Raw genomic sequence first — 15,826 nt, 5'->3', positions numbered from 1 at the left:
TATCCTCCGAGTCTTAAATAAAATGAATTTTTATCCTCCAAAGAAAAACATATCCTTAGAACACTTCATGTTCTGCTAATGCGATCATAACCACTCAGACTGAACAGAATAATCTAGATGTCGTAACATCTTCAAGATCACCTTCTCTTACTCCAGAACATATGAAACAGTTCATCGCTTCCTTTAGTTCTCAACTTCACAACAATGGCACTGCATCATCAAAGGATGGACTTCTTCCTTCTCCGTCAGCTCTACCAACGGCTTGGAAAGCATCTGATACTTTCCTACCTCTAGATACTTTTTCTCTCATTGGTATGCCTTCAGCTCTATCTTCTGGAAATACTTTGGTTTCAAGTGAGTCTTGGGTTTTAGATTCGGATGCTACACATCATGTTTGTCACGATAAGACTCTTTTTAACATCCCAAAATCCCTATTGAATATCTTTGTTACCTTATCAACAGGAAACTTTGTGAGCATTATTGGAATAGGTCCAATTAAAAGTGATAACCCTGTTCTAAAACGTGGTTAATGCGGCCGCGTTTCCGACGGTTAAACTTTCCACGGGAACCTCATGTCGCGATTTGCTATAATCGGTTGATTATACAGAATGATTCGAAAATTTTGGTTTTTTTTTTCTTTTGCTATTTTGGATTTCAGAATCGATTAATATAGGATAGATATACAATTTGAAGGTTGAAAAACAATTAAAAAAAGTGAAAAGATGAAGGATTCTATGAAAATTTTAATGGCGGTTGTAAAAAAAGTTACAGAGAAATCGTAAACCCTTAAGACTTCTTCAGAGGAAGAAGAAGAGAATATTAACATTTTGTTACTCATAAAAAATAAATAGCAAAAATATACACTTGCGCTATTTGAACTCAAACTCTGTTGCACTCAACGTCGGTATGACCACCAGACCACACGCATATCTTAGGTTTTTTTGTATAAATTTAAGTATTATATATAACTTATTAAAAAATTAAAAAACACCTAAAATTGATCGCCGATTAATCTTGGAATAATGCCTTCTTTTTTCATTAGGCACTAGGCCCAACCCGATCGTACGGATAACGCCTAGCGAATTTCCGAACAGCGGTGATAACATAAGACTAAAAATGGTTTATATATATATCTAAGTTTCGTTTAACTCGTTGAGTATTCGTTCTTTGACTAAGGATACAGATTATATGGTTGGTTTCACTTCAAATGATTGCTTTACACATGATCTTACACATGAGTTGATGATTGGCAAGGGTAGACAAGTTCACAACCTCTATATGTTCTTGATTCAAGATTTTTAATTCCTGCTTTTCTTAATAATCAGAACAATGTTGTTTGCTCTTCAATAATTGATAGTTATACTTGGCATAATCGTCTAGGACACCCTTCTAGGGCTAAGATTGATAATATGTCTGAACTTTATCATTGAATAAAACAAATAAATCTGGATTTTTTTCATTGTGATGTCTGTCCTAAAGCTAAACAAAAGCGTTTACTTTTTCATATGATAGTCACACTAGTAAGAATATTTTTGACATAATTCACATTGATGTTTGGGGCTCTTTCTCTGTTATTACACATGAGTGTTATAGATATTTCTTAACCATAGTTGATAATACAGTTGTGCCACTTGGATATACCTTTTAAAAGCCAAATCTGATGTTTTTACTGTGTCTCTTGCATTCATTACAATGGTTGAACTAAATTTAGTAAAACTATTAAGTATGTTAGGTTTAATAATGCTTCTGAGTTATTCTTTACCAACTTTTATCAGTCAAAGGGTATTCTTTCCTTTCATTCATGTTTTGAAACACCACAACAAAATTCAGTTGTAGAACAAAAAGACCAACATCTTCTCAATGTTGCTAGAGCCTTATTTTTGCAATCTAATATTCCTTTAAAGTATTGGGGTGAGTGTATCTTGACAACAGTTTTTCTCATAACTAATATCCCTTTCAAGTACTCATGGATAGGATTCCTGATTATCAGTCTCTTAAGAGCTTCGGGTGTCTTTGTTACAAAAGTACTTCTCTAAAGGGTAGAACCAATTTTGATTCTCAAGATAAGGCTTGTGTTTTTATAGGTTATCCCATAGGTTATAAAGGGTATCAAGTTCTTGATCTTCAAATTAATTGTATTTTCATTTCCAGACATGCCATATTTCATGAGAACATATTTCTTTTTGCTGCTTCCTCCATTTCTGATACTACAAAAGCTTTCCTTACTCGTCTTGCACGTCTGGTGATAGTGTACCTTCACTATTTTCATGCTATGGTGATACAATGGCATCTGCTCCATCACCCTCTGATGTAGGTTTTCCTTTGGCAACTGTATCCTCTAGGTAACGCAAGAAACCTTCTCATTTGCAAAAATATTTATGCTATTTTTTTCTTTCTATTTATTCTTAATTAGCCTTCCTTTCATATGACAAATTCTCTCCACCAATATTTCTCCTTCTTTTTAATTCTGCTATTCTTGTTTCTACTCCTAATACTTTCGATGAAGCGAAGAGGTCTAAGAAGTGGTGCACTTCTGTGGACGAGGAGTTTGATTCTTTGGAACAATTTAAGTCTTGGGATGTTTGGTCTTTATATGATGGGAAGAAAACTGTTGGATGTCGATGGATTTTCACACTCAAGTTAAATGCAGACTGTATTCTTGAACGTTACAAGGGTCATCTGGTGGCAAAAGGCTGCACCTAAGAAGAAGGAGTAGATTATGTGGATACGTTTTCCCCTATGACTAAGATGGTTACAGTCAAACTGATGTTTTCTTTGGATGCTAAGAAGAAATAGTATTTACATTAGTTAGATGTATCTGATGCCTTTCTTAATGGATAGCTCTCTGAAGAAATATAAATGGACTACTTACTTTCTGGATATGCATAAAGAAAGGTGGATAATCTTCCCACAAAATGTAGTATTGCGCCTTAAAAAGCCGATCTATGGTTTAAAACAAGGTTCCCATAGTGGTTTTTAATATTTTCCACTACTCTAGTGAGTATGGCTTTCGAAAAGATCAACAGTGATGATACTCTTTCTGGTCCCATTAAGACGACAAGTTTCTTATGGTTATCGTCTATGTGGAAGATATACTAATCTCTAACAACTCGGAAAATGCATTTTCTTCTTTAATCAGTAAACTTGAGCTATACTTCAAAGTGAGATATCTTGGCAAACCACAGCTCTTCTTTGGTATAGAAATTGAACGTTCTTCTTCTGGCATATCTTTACTTGACTGTAAGCCTTCATATGTGCATGTCGATCTGACTTTCATGTTAGCTTTTGATAATGGTGATCTTCTTCCTAATGCTGAATCTTATAGATGTTTGATTGGTACTCATATACCTTATCATCACACGTCTTGATATTTTCTTTGTGGTTAACAAGTTTTGTAAGTTCTCTACTACAATGCGTGTTCCTCATTTCAAAGCTGCACATAAGGTTCTCCATTATCTCAAGGGAAGCATTGGTCAAGGACTTTTCTACCTGGTTGACAATTAATTTCAAATCAAAGCATTTTGTGATTCATATTGGGCCCACTGTCCGGATACAAGACGCTCCATAACTGGTTTTTGTATCTTCATTGGTGAATCACTTATCTCTTGGAAATCCAAGAAACAAGATGTTGTATATGCATAAGAATACAAAGCCATGTCTTTCACAGCAAAGGAAGTTGTTTGGCTTGCTCGGATGGTTAATGATCTTCAAGTTTCCTCTCCTTATGTTCCTATTCTTTACTGTGATTGTTCAATTGCTATACACATAGCCAAGAATCATGTGTTCCATGAACACACGAAACATATAGAAAAAAAATTGTCATTTTATTCGCGAGAAGATTGAAGCTGGTGATTTGAAAACACATCATGTACGAACTGAGAATCATCTGGCTGATCCATTCAATAAAGCTCTTTATACTGCTCTTTTTCACCGGCTTATGTCCAACATGGGTCTTCAAAAAATCCTGACACCATTTTAAAAGGGGCTATTATGTATATCATCATATTTGTGTATAGTTCATATACTTGTAGAGAGTAGAAAGCAGTGCAAATTAGTCTAATGTATGAGTATAAAGAATCCAATATGTACACACTTAATGTTTAATGAATATATTTCCATTTCACTCTCTTTCACTAACAATAACTATTTCTCTGTAGAAACATGTGCATCCTATAATAAGATAATATGTTGGGAATTAATGTAAGAGTAATACAAACTTCGGCCATCACGATGTCGAAATAAAGGCCCAGAAGGAGCCCAATTGGCATCTCCCAGAACGGTCTTCTCCCCAACAGATTTTGTCATGTTGAAGAACATAGGAAGCTGGTACGGGAACGCAGTTGGAGCTTATCCGATTTCAGCCCTCTTTTATCCTTATATGCTGGATATGATCGACTCTACCCTTACCTTTACATCTTTCATAGTCAATATTGTCTAGATTGTTTTATGAGCTCCTTACATAAGCTTTGTTCTTGTATTGAAAACGTTAAGTAATCAAAGTATTATTTAGCCAAATTTTCAATTTTATTGTTTCCTAACATGGTATTAGAGCCCTCTTAAACCTTAACATGTGCTTTCAATGGCAGATTCCGTGAACCCTTATCCTTTCCCGAGCAATGTTCATGTTCTTAGCTCCATTACTCTGAAGCTCAATGACATCAACTATTTTCTATAGAAGACGCAGTTTGAGTCCCTACTGACAAGTCAGAAGCTGCTGGGCTTCGTCAATGGTGTTGTTACTCCGCCACCATTAACACGTACTGTGGTTCGTAGAGCGTTGTATGTAGAAGAAAAAAATCCGCAGTTTGAGTCATGTTATTTTACGGATCAACAGGTGATGTAGTGGCTATTTGGAACACTGTCTGAGGAGGTCTTGGGGCCAGTTCATACCTTGATTACCTCTCGCGAGGTATGGTTATTATTAGCAGACAACTTCAGAAAAAGTTATCTTTCTCGGGAGTTCTCGTTGCGAAGAAGTCTGCAGTTATTGACAAAAAGACAAGAACTTGGATGTCTATCATAGGGATTTCAAGACCATATGCGATTCTTTCTCTACTATAGGTAAACCGATTGATATGTCAATGAAAATATTTGGTTTCCTCAATGTCTTGGACGTGAATATGACCCAAAACCAAAGTGATTCAGAGTTCTCTTACCACGTTTCCAGCTCCAACTTTTTGTGTTTGAAGTGCAACGATTTGATGTGAAGCTACAGTCATATGAGGACACTACCACGGTTAACCCGCATATGGATTTCTCAACGCAGACTGTGGAGTACAAGAACACTGGTCAATCCTACAATCATAGCTAAAGAGGAAGAGGCAGATCTGGTTCTTACGGGGATCGTGTTGGTTTCTCTAGCAAAGGATATGGCTTCCCACAACATCAATCTAATAGTAATACTCAGAGCGAAAGGCCAATATGTCAGATTTGTGGAAGGGTTGGTCATAATGCAATCAAGTGTAACAACATGTTCTATAACAATCATCAAATTGTTGAGGCATTCACTTCCTGATGTGTGTTTGGGGATAAGAATTGTTACCTTAATTATGGAGCTACAGCCCAAGTCACTTCATCCACCACCAAATTGCAAGTAGTTCACCCCTATGAAGGCAATGATGCAGTAGTGGTCGGAGATGGAGTTGATTTACTTATTACTCATGTTGGTTCAGCCAACATTTCATCCTCCTTAGGGACCTTATCATTAATGAAGTATTAGGCTGTTCTAACATTAGAAAATCATTACTATCGGTTTCAAAACTGTGTAAAGACTATCCATGTGTTGTCTTTTTGATGCTACTAATGTGTATTTGATTGACCTCCTAAAGGAGAAAGTGGTATCAAAGGGAATCATAAGTAATGGTTTGTACACGTTGAAGTTTGAAGAGTTTGCAGTCTATTTCTCTGATCACCAACTGTCTACCTCAAAGGATCTTTGGCATCTCAGATTTTGTCATGCAAACTTTAGGGTTCTTCCTAACTCAAGTCAAGCAAGAATATCAGTGTGAATAAAAGCAGAACAAGATGTCAGCCTTGCCAGATGGGAAAAAGTAATAAGTTACATTTTTTTCATTCTCAGTCTCATGTGTATATGCCTCTAAGAGGGTCCATTGTAATATATGGGACCCTTCTCCCATTGTTTCAAGTCAAAGATTTCATTTTTATGCTGTTTTACTGGATGAATGTATTCGATTTTCATGGCTTTACCATCTTCATAATAAGTTAGAGTTCTTCAAAGTCTTCTCGATGTACAAGAAATTTGTTGATAATCAATTTGGTGCAAAGATTAAAGAATCTCAATCTGTTGGAAAGAATTTGTAAACAAAGAGATGAAATAGTTTCTTGCAGAGAATGCCATTCAGCATCGTCTCACTTGTCCATATACTCCGGAACAAAATGGGTTGGCAGGGAGACGTCATAGACACCTCACAAAATTTGCAATGGCAATAATGTTCCATAGTCACCTTCCTCTGCATCATTGGGTCGAAGCTTTTGCGACAACATGTTATATCAGCAACCTTCTTCCCTCATCAGCGTTAGACAACAAGAGTCCATTTGAATGTCTATTTCAGGTCAAACTAGATTATGGTTCTCTCAGAATGTTCGGTCCAGCTTGTTACCCTTTTCTCAGACTACTTTAAACTCACAAGTTTGATCCAAAATCTCTGCAGAATCCGTAGGATCTCGAAAAACTGTAAGCATCGACCGATGCTAACCTGATGACGATCGTTACTACAAAACAACTCCAGTATCCCGCCCATGATTGTCGAGCATCGATCGACACTGTCTTTATATCTCAGACAAGGCCGACTGTTGATTGGAATTAACAACCCAATCAACAACCCAATGAACAACCCAACTATGTCGACCCCCCCCCCCAGAGTATGATGCACAAAAACCATTAGTTTTCAAAGAGGCCAGTGATGGAAAGATTTCTATTGGGAAGAGAAGGAGAGATAAGATTTCTAAGAATCTAAGGAGAGACTGTTCTATGTTTTCCTTGAGGACAAGCAAAATGATAAGTCTTGGAGAGTTGTTATACTATGGATTTGACCAGTTTTTATGCCACATTATATATCTTATTTAGACTCTTTATGTTATGTTTGGATTCTATTCTAGTGTATTTACAGGTTTAGGTACGTTCTGGAACATTGTGGACTTTATGGAGCGTAAATAGAGCCAAACCCGTAGCTGAGAAAATGAAGAGGCAACATAGTCGATACCCATAGGAAGTGTCGGTTGACACACATCCTTGGTGTCAATCGACACCCGATGCGAGAAGCTTCGCGTGCCAAAATCAAGATTTGAGCCCATAAGTCTACGCAATTTACAAGAATGCCTCTGACAAGTTTTGACCTAGAATATATAAGTTGTGCCATTGTTTTGGCAAAAAGAAAACATACTAAGATTTATAGTTTTCTAAGCTTAAGGCTTTGGAGAGAAGATCCAAGAACTCATTTAGAGTATTGTATTGGAACTCTGGTTTTTCTATCTATGTCTAATTATGCAATTCATTCAGTTTATCTTTGTGTCTTGTTTAATTATGTCTGAGTGGTTACCTTTTTAGACTTAAGGTTTATATGGTTATGAAGAATTATTTATATTATAACTGCTAAGGTGATAAATTGACATCCTTCACAGAGTTAATACTTATTGCTTGCATTATAGAGTAGCTAACTAGGTTCATGATTTAGGAGTTGACAACTATGAGAGTAGGCTCATACTTGATAGCAATTTTGTTGAGCTAGGTTGTTAGACAAGAGCTGTAGCTAGCTGGCCTAACTGCTTTAGTGAACTTATCGATCAAATCTTAAAGCTTGTTTGGAAAAGTATTGATCGACACCCTATAGGTGCATCGATCGATACCGGTTCCGCGTGGACATAGAATTCCAACTCGTAGACTAGCAGCGAGAGCTGGATATCTTACATTAGAATTCAAGTTTAAGTATTGATTATCATATGCACTTAGAAATTATATCATAATTTGGATTACATAACCTGAAAGTCTAGCTTCTGTCTTATTTGTGAATACACTATCTTATTTAATTACTACTTATTAATATTTACTGTCTTAGCATTCATTTTCCTAGCTTGATCTTACTATTCATTTGGTCTATTGTGTGCCTCTGTTCCCTGTGAATTCGATCCCCAAGTGATACATCTGATCTCTTATTTGAGAGAATTAGCTCTAGGGTTAATTTGAGCTTGCGTTGGATTCACCATTAGATTAGATTTTTTTATTTCGTCTAGGTTTTATTTTTAGTTTATTTTCTTTCTTTTTTTATTAATTAAAAATTTATTTTCTTGTGTCTTTCAGGTGCATGCTTATCAACACAAGAAGCAGTAACAGAAAAGATCTCTTACCACCATCAGATCCTACTCAACTCGAGCGTACAATCCGCAAAGAAAGGCGATCATCATCGATCGACACAACTATTCTGCCGATCGACACTACACATAGGCAAGCAACGATCGACACTCTTTTAGACGCATTGATCAATACAAACCCCGTGATTTAACAACAAGGTCGCACCTCTAGTATTGACCCGAGATGAGAGTGGAGGCCTGGGTGACCTAGAGGGCCACCTGTGTAATGCAGCAGGTCGAAGGATAGATGATCATCAGGGGGCTGAAATCCCTTACCCAGAAGCAGAAGCTCTACAAGCTGCTGCTTTGGAAGCAGAGAATGCTGCAGCTAATGCTGAGGCGGCTCGACCCAGAACGTTGGCTGACTACAATCGTCCAGATCAATTTTATGCCAACAGATCTGCAGTTCGTCCCCCTGCTTTCCAGAGGCACAATTTCGATGTCAAGCCTTCTTACTTCACTCTTGTGGGCTCTCATATGGACTCTCATATGAGCACCCAATGGATCACTTGGAGCGATGCGAGGATCTAGTATCTGCTATTAAAGCCAATGGAGTCCCTGAGGACTATCTATTTTGTAAGCTCTTCAAGTACTCACTTGCCGGAAATGCTTCATATTGGCTTAAGAATGGAACCGAGATCTCTTATATTCTGGACTGACATCAAAAACGCATTCATGCGTAACTTCTTTGATGATGCGCGAGCTGAAGACTTGAGGAATAAAATCTATACATTTTCTCAAAAGTCTATGGAGTCTTTCAGAGACTCTTAGATTATATTCAAGTCTTACCAACGCGATTGCCCACATCATGAATTCAACCAAGTACCGCTTCTCAGTACTTTCTTCGGAGGCATCGATTTGGTCTACCAGATGGCTCTAGACACAATTAGTGAAGAGAACTTCAACACCAGAAACCCAGAGGAAGAAACCAGACTCATAGAAAACTTGGCATCTAGCAACAGTACCAAGAACACTGATTATGAGAGGAAGAAATCAGTTTCTAGCATGAACATGCAACAGCTGGATGAGGTTAAAGAAAATCTGGATGGAGTCCACAAACTTCCCATGAAGCAAGTCAGTTTCGCAGTGGTATAAGATGTAGCTCTAGGTGTAGTCAAGCCAGAAGAAGAAGAGGAGGATGTGAAATTTGTGAGTGGTGTTGGTTTCAGAATCAGAAGTATGGAATCATAACAACAACAAAAACTTCAATGGTTCAGGCCAAATGAGCAATTACAATCATAACTCCCAGTACCATAAACCCTTCAACAACAGCAAGAACAACTTCACAAAAACTACGGAGAATCATACCAGAACATCCCTCCACCAACTCAAGAAAGCAAACTGGAATCAATGTTTCACCAATTTCTTGAAGGGCTGGAGAAGATTGTTGTGAACTTCAATGGAAAGATAGATGTTGTGTACAACAACTTGAATGGGAAGTTTGACACTCTCAACACCCAGGTGAAAAAGCTGGAAACCCAGGTTGCACAGAATACTGAGGCTGTAAGGAAGTAGGAAGCAGGAAGCACAAGCTAAGGAAAGAAGTCAGACTGGACAAAGACACCACGTGAATGCCCTGCTTGATGATGACTTCTAGAAAGTGGTGAAGCATGAGAAAATCCAAGAAGGAGACTTCGAAGTCTAGAGCTCCATGCCGATTGGCAGTTTTCATTGGTGTCGCTCGATACCACCAGCTTAGCAGCGATCGACACCACCTGTTGAGCATCGATTTCCACCCCCGTCAGCGCAACAATCGACACAACCTGCAGAATCCTTAGGATCTCGACAAACTCCAAGCATCGGCATATGCTACCCTGATTACGATCGTTACTGCAAAACATCTCTAGCATCCCGCCCACGATTGCCCATCATCGATCGACACCGTCTTTATGTCGATCGATACCCATCTCAGACAAGGCCGACTGTTGATTGGAATCAACAACCCAACTATGGTCGACACCCCCGAGAGTATGATGCACGAGGACCATTAGTTTTCAAAGAGGCCATTGATGGACATATTTCTATTGGGAAGAGAAGGAGAAATAAGATTCCTAAGCATCTAAGGAGATACTGTTCTATGTTTTCCTTAAGGACAAGCAAAAAGATAAGTCTAGGAGAGTTGATATACTATGGATTTGACCACTTTTTATGCCATAGTATATATCTCATTTAGAGTATTTATGTTATTTTTGGAGTATATTTTAGTGTATTTACAGGTTTAAGTACGTTTTGGAACATTGTGGACTTTATGCAGCTAAATGGAGCTTAAATGGTGTCAAACCCGTAGCTGAGAAAATGAATAGGCAACATTGTCGATACCCACAGGAAGTGTCGGTCGACACACATCCTTGGTGTCGATCGACACTCGATGCGAGAAGCTACGCGGGCCAAGATCAAGATTTGAGCCCAGAAGTCTACACAATTTAAAAGAATTCCCCTGACAAGTTTTGATCTAGAATATATAAGTTGTGCCATTGTTCATGGGAAAAAAACACAAACTAAAATTTTATAGTTTTCTAATCTCAAGGCTTTGGAGAGAAGATCCAAGAACTCATTTAGAGTATTGTATTGGAACTACTGTTTTTTATATCTCTATCTAATTATTCAATTCATTTAGTTTATCTTTGTGTCTTGTTTGATTATGTCTGAGTAGTTACCTTGTTAGACTTTGGGTTTATATGATTATGAAGAGTTATTAATATTAAAACTGCTAAGGTGATAAATTGACATCCTTCACAGAGTTAGTACTTATTGCTTGCATTCTAGAGTTGCTAAATAGGATCATGATTTAGGAGTTGAGAACTACGAGAGTAGTCTCATAATTAATAGCAATTCTGTCGAGCTAGGTTGTTAGAGACAAGCTGGCCTAACAGATTTAGTGAACTTATCAATCAATGGTTAAAGCTTGTTTGGAAGAGTATCGATCGACACCCTATAGGTGCATCGATCGATACCGGTTCCAAGTGACACGTGAGAGCGTGGACATAGAATTCCAACACGTAGACTCGCAGCAAGAGCTGGATATCTTACATTAGAATTCGAGTTCTAGGATTGATTATCAGATGCACTTAGAAACTATATCATAATTTGGATTACCTAACCTGAAAGTCTAGCTTATGTCTTATCTGTGAACACACATCTCATGTATCTTATTTACTGCTTATTAATATTTACTGTCTTAACATTCATTTGCTTAGATTGATCTTATTATTCATCTGATCCATTGTGTGCCTCCGCTCCCTCTGGATTCGATCTCCAAGTGCTACATCCGATCTCTTATTTGAGAGAGTTGGTTCTATGGTTAATTTGAGCTTGCATCATGCATACGGTTAAGCTTAATCCGGATGAGACTGTTGAAAAGTTGAGATCTCGTCTGGTTGCAAAAGGTTTTGAACAACAACAGGGCCTTAACTATCTGAAAATGTTTAGTTCAGTTGTAAGAACTGCTATAATAAGACTGATGTTTGATATTGCTATAGAAAAAGGATGTAAAATCAGACAATTGAATGTATCAAGTGTATTTTTGCATGGTAAAATCAGACAACTCGACTCTACTTTTACCTTTACAGCTATTACAGTCAATATTGTCTAAATCGTTTGTTCTATGAGCTCTTTATATAAGCTATGTTCTTGTATTGAAAATGTTAAGTAATCAAAGTATTATTCGGTCATATTTTCATCTTTCTTGTTTCCTTAACAATTAATTCATTGAAAAGCCAGTCGAATAGCTTTGGACCTTTCTAGAGTGACAAATCATCTTGCATAGACAAACGGTCAAACATTACAAGATGTAAAAATGAGAAACGTTGCAAGATATCTTTCAATGTTAAAATTGTAATGGCATGTGAATGTTTCCGTGTGATACATTCGAACAGATTTACTGAGTCAAGTTGTCAATATATGTCTTCCTTATTGAATATCTTTCGCATTAGAAGTTTTAATTTGAAAGCATGTATAATGATTGTGTAAACGATAGGAAAATAGTGAACTTTTTGGCCAGTAGAATCCCTAAAATTAAAAAGGACAACACAGTCCCGTCCACTATGCACTTGCCACAAAGGCACAGGCCCCCCTCAAACTGTTCATGTGTGATAAATTACATCATCGGCTTTAGTTATCACTCTTATAATTATATAGATAAGACCATGGACTAAAATTTAAGAATTGGACTAGATTAGTATAAGTACATGTCTGGTATAATCAATAGATTCAATCCAAATCAATATGAGAATTTGTAAATTTCTTTTCTTATAAAATTCAATGACGTAAATTTTGCCTTTGAAGCAAAGAGAAAAATGGCGTTGCTAGAATACAATGTAAAAACAGATATCCATGGTTTAAACTGTCACAAGTTAGGTTACGCTAAAATGGTTAGAATTAGAGCATTTGTAATGTTTAATTCCTTTTTAATGAGAGTAATTCCATAATGGAATTAAATTGTATTTGAATCTTAATTTATTTGAAATGATAAATAGAATGATGAATAATTTTATTATAATAAGTATAAATAATTTTCTATTTTAGAAAGAAAAATAGAGTAGGGTTGAACATATTTTATTTTAAAATGAAGTTTTTGCCAGAAAATAAATAAAAGATCTTATAAATATGAAAAACCATACCGTTTTATAGATAAATTTTGTTAATTCTGTCTTGAGCATCTGTATAACATGAGTTTAACTAACGATTGCAGACGATATGTTATTTTAGAAGAAAATTGCCAAATTATAACTTAGACATTATCATTAAACATTAAATGTTAATCATATCACTATCTTTAAAACCCAATGTTTCTTGAGACACATCCGAGAAACTATTGGTTTGTATATTTAATATATTCATGTATATACTATATATACTGTACTGTTAAACCTTTAGCTGTATCATTATATATATGACTAATTATCCACTCAATTCATAAGTTAATCACCATTATAGTTAAGGAAACAGAATAGTTTATCTTGGATATGATTATATTTTACTATTTCAGACATTTGTACATCATTACATAATACATTATCGACTATCTTAGAAAATAAAAATATAGAGCAAATCATGACCTAATTCGTCCATACTGCAATGCCTTTTGTGTTAATTTAGAATTCAGAGTTCTCGTCGTGATCAATTAGTACGCTTGGCTCTTTTGTCTACACCACTAGTTTTACTTTCTAAATTAAATTTAATAGGTCATCATTAGATAAGTTTTCAACTTAGGCATCACCCATCATTTTATGCCCGCAAAATGGTTTATATAGTAATAGCTTTAACTTTAATTTTTAAAGCTTTTGGCTTGAAAATTTTGGTAATCCTGCACCACTTATAATATTTTTGTTATTTTATCAATCCATATATATGTTGAATGACATGTCTCATTTTTGTCGACAGCTATTGATGAGCTTTATATAATTTAATAAATTGTAGATTTCAGTGGTTTATATAATCCCAAATGTGCTTCTTTAGTGACCATTTGGAAGTGGATTATGCTTTGATTACAAGTGATTAAACGTCTAAAATGACTCTTCATGTACACCGCTGTTTTCATCCCAGTGGTTAATGAAAGGTCATTATACTTTTCAAATGATCGGTTTAGTGGTTCACAAGTAAGGAACCGGTGGTTTAAGTCAATTCAAGTCTAGTCTATACAAACAAAAAAAAAGTCTGGTCTATACGTCACAAATAATTTTCCTGCCAATTTACATATTATTAAATAAAAAAGTTATTAATTAAAACTAAAATTTATTTACACTTGGAATAATAATAAAATTAAATTTTAATGAGAAAATAAAAATGTTTAGTCCCATAAATCTGAACCAAACTGATTATTGTAGCAATCTTGTGAATGCTATTTTAAAAAACCAAAAGGAAACTAATTCCAAACCAAGCATATTTATTCTTATTAATATATGAAAAAAAACAATATAATAATATATGAACGGCAAACTAGATTTGTATACTACAAAAACTGCTTAATTAAAATATAGTAATATATAATTTATAATTGGGAAAACCGCCATTTAAATCTCAAACTTTCAAAAATAAGTTAAACAAACCTCTAACTTTTAAGCAAGCCAAATAAATACTAATTTTTTAAACAATTCCGAATTAATCCTAAACTTCTATTAACTCACCATTTTTAGTCATGTACAAGTCAAACGTTAATTAAACGCTTACATCTGTTAAATAGTAAAAACGGTGAGTTTTGGTGACTCAATAAAATTAAGAGTTCTTCCCTTCTTCGTGGACTGCAATCCTTAATTCCAGAAATATTTCTTTTTTCTTTTCACCATGGGTTAAAATAAGGCTTGTTAGTTTCTGATACAGTAAATCCGTATGAAAGCTTCAACAACACAATAATGGAATAACGGTCATGATACGAAATACCATTTCTCACACTTCTCAAGAGTATATATGAAGAATCAACTCAAAAAACAACAATGAGAGAACTCCATTAAAGAGTATCAAGAACTCAGAACAAAAATGAACAAAACTTTTACCAAAAAAAAAAGATGAACAAAACTCTAACAAACTCACGATCTATTTTTCTTGGATAATTCTTCAAGTGATAGCATACTCTGTTTTTGTACTTCTTGCTATTCTCCCTCACTTAACTGGCATGGCCAGTGATGTGTCACACTGATCATGTCCATCCTCACGGTGCGTTTTAGCTGCATCATCAATGTTTTAAAGTCCCCAAGATCTTCACCTTCTTTCTCTCTGCAATCACTGGAAATTTTATATGATTTAGTTGGTTATGGGAATTAGGGTTCACGACTCGAGCAGAATTTCTAATTTTAATGAATCATCAAAATGCACTGTTTTACTATTTAACAGACGTAAACGTCTAATTAACGTTTGACTTGTACATAACTAAAAAAACTGATTCAATAGAAGTTTAGGATTAATTTGGAATTTTTTTAAAAAATTAATATTTATTTGGCTTGCTTAAAAGTTGGAGCTTTGTTTAGCTTAGTCGTGAAAGTTGGGGATTTAAATGGCGGTTTTCCCATTTATAATTATATGAAAACATATTATATGTTTTATATAAATTTATTAAATTTATTTTTATATTTTTAATATAAATTTATGATTTTCTAACTTATAAAGTAGTGATAATTTTTCTAACTTATAAAGTAATAATAGGGCGGCGATTAGGTTATCGTCATCGCCATCAATGGGGTCTTCCCCGCCTCCGGATACTGGGATTCAGTCGCCTATTCTTCCAATTTCGAACACCCCTGCATCCCCTTCGTCACAGCGCGCCCCTGGTCCTTGGTCGAAGGGACCTATTACTGATGTCCAACCAATGATTGACGTTGTAGATGGAGTAGCGTCAATCCAGATACCAGATGAGATTTTTGCGAATCCAGAGCCACTATGGAGAAGTTTTGTGGTAGGTCACTTCATAGGAGATGCTTCACATGTGGGTTCCATTCATGCTACGGTCAACAGGATCTGGACTGCA

Source organism: Brassica oleracea, chromosome C5 (genome assembly GCF_000695525.1).
Source record: "Brassica oleracea var. oleracea cultivar TO1000 chromosome C5, BOL, whole genome shotgun sequence".
In the NCBI taxonomy this organism is placed as follows: Eukaryota; Viridiplantae; Streptophyta; class Magnoliopsida; order Brassicales; family Brassicaceae; genus Brassica; species Brassica oleracea.
The sequence above is the reverse complement of the archived record's forward strand: the minus strand, read 5'-3'. Positions refer to the sequence as shown.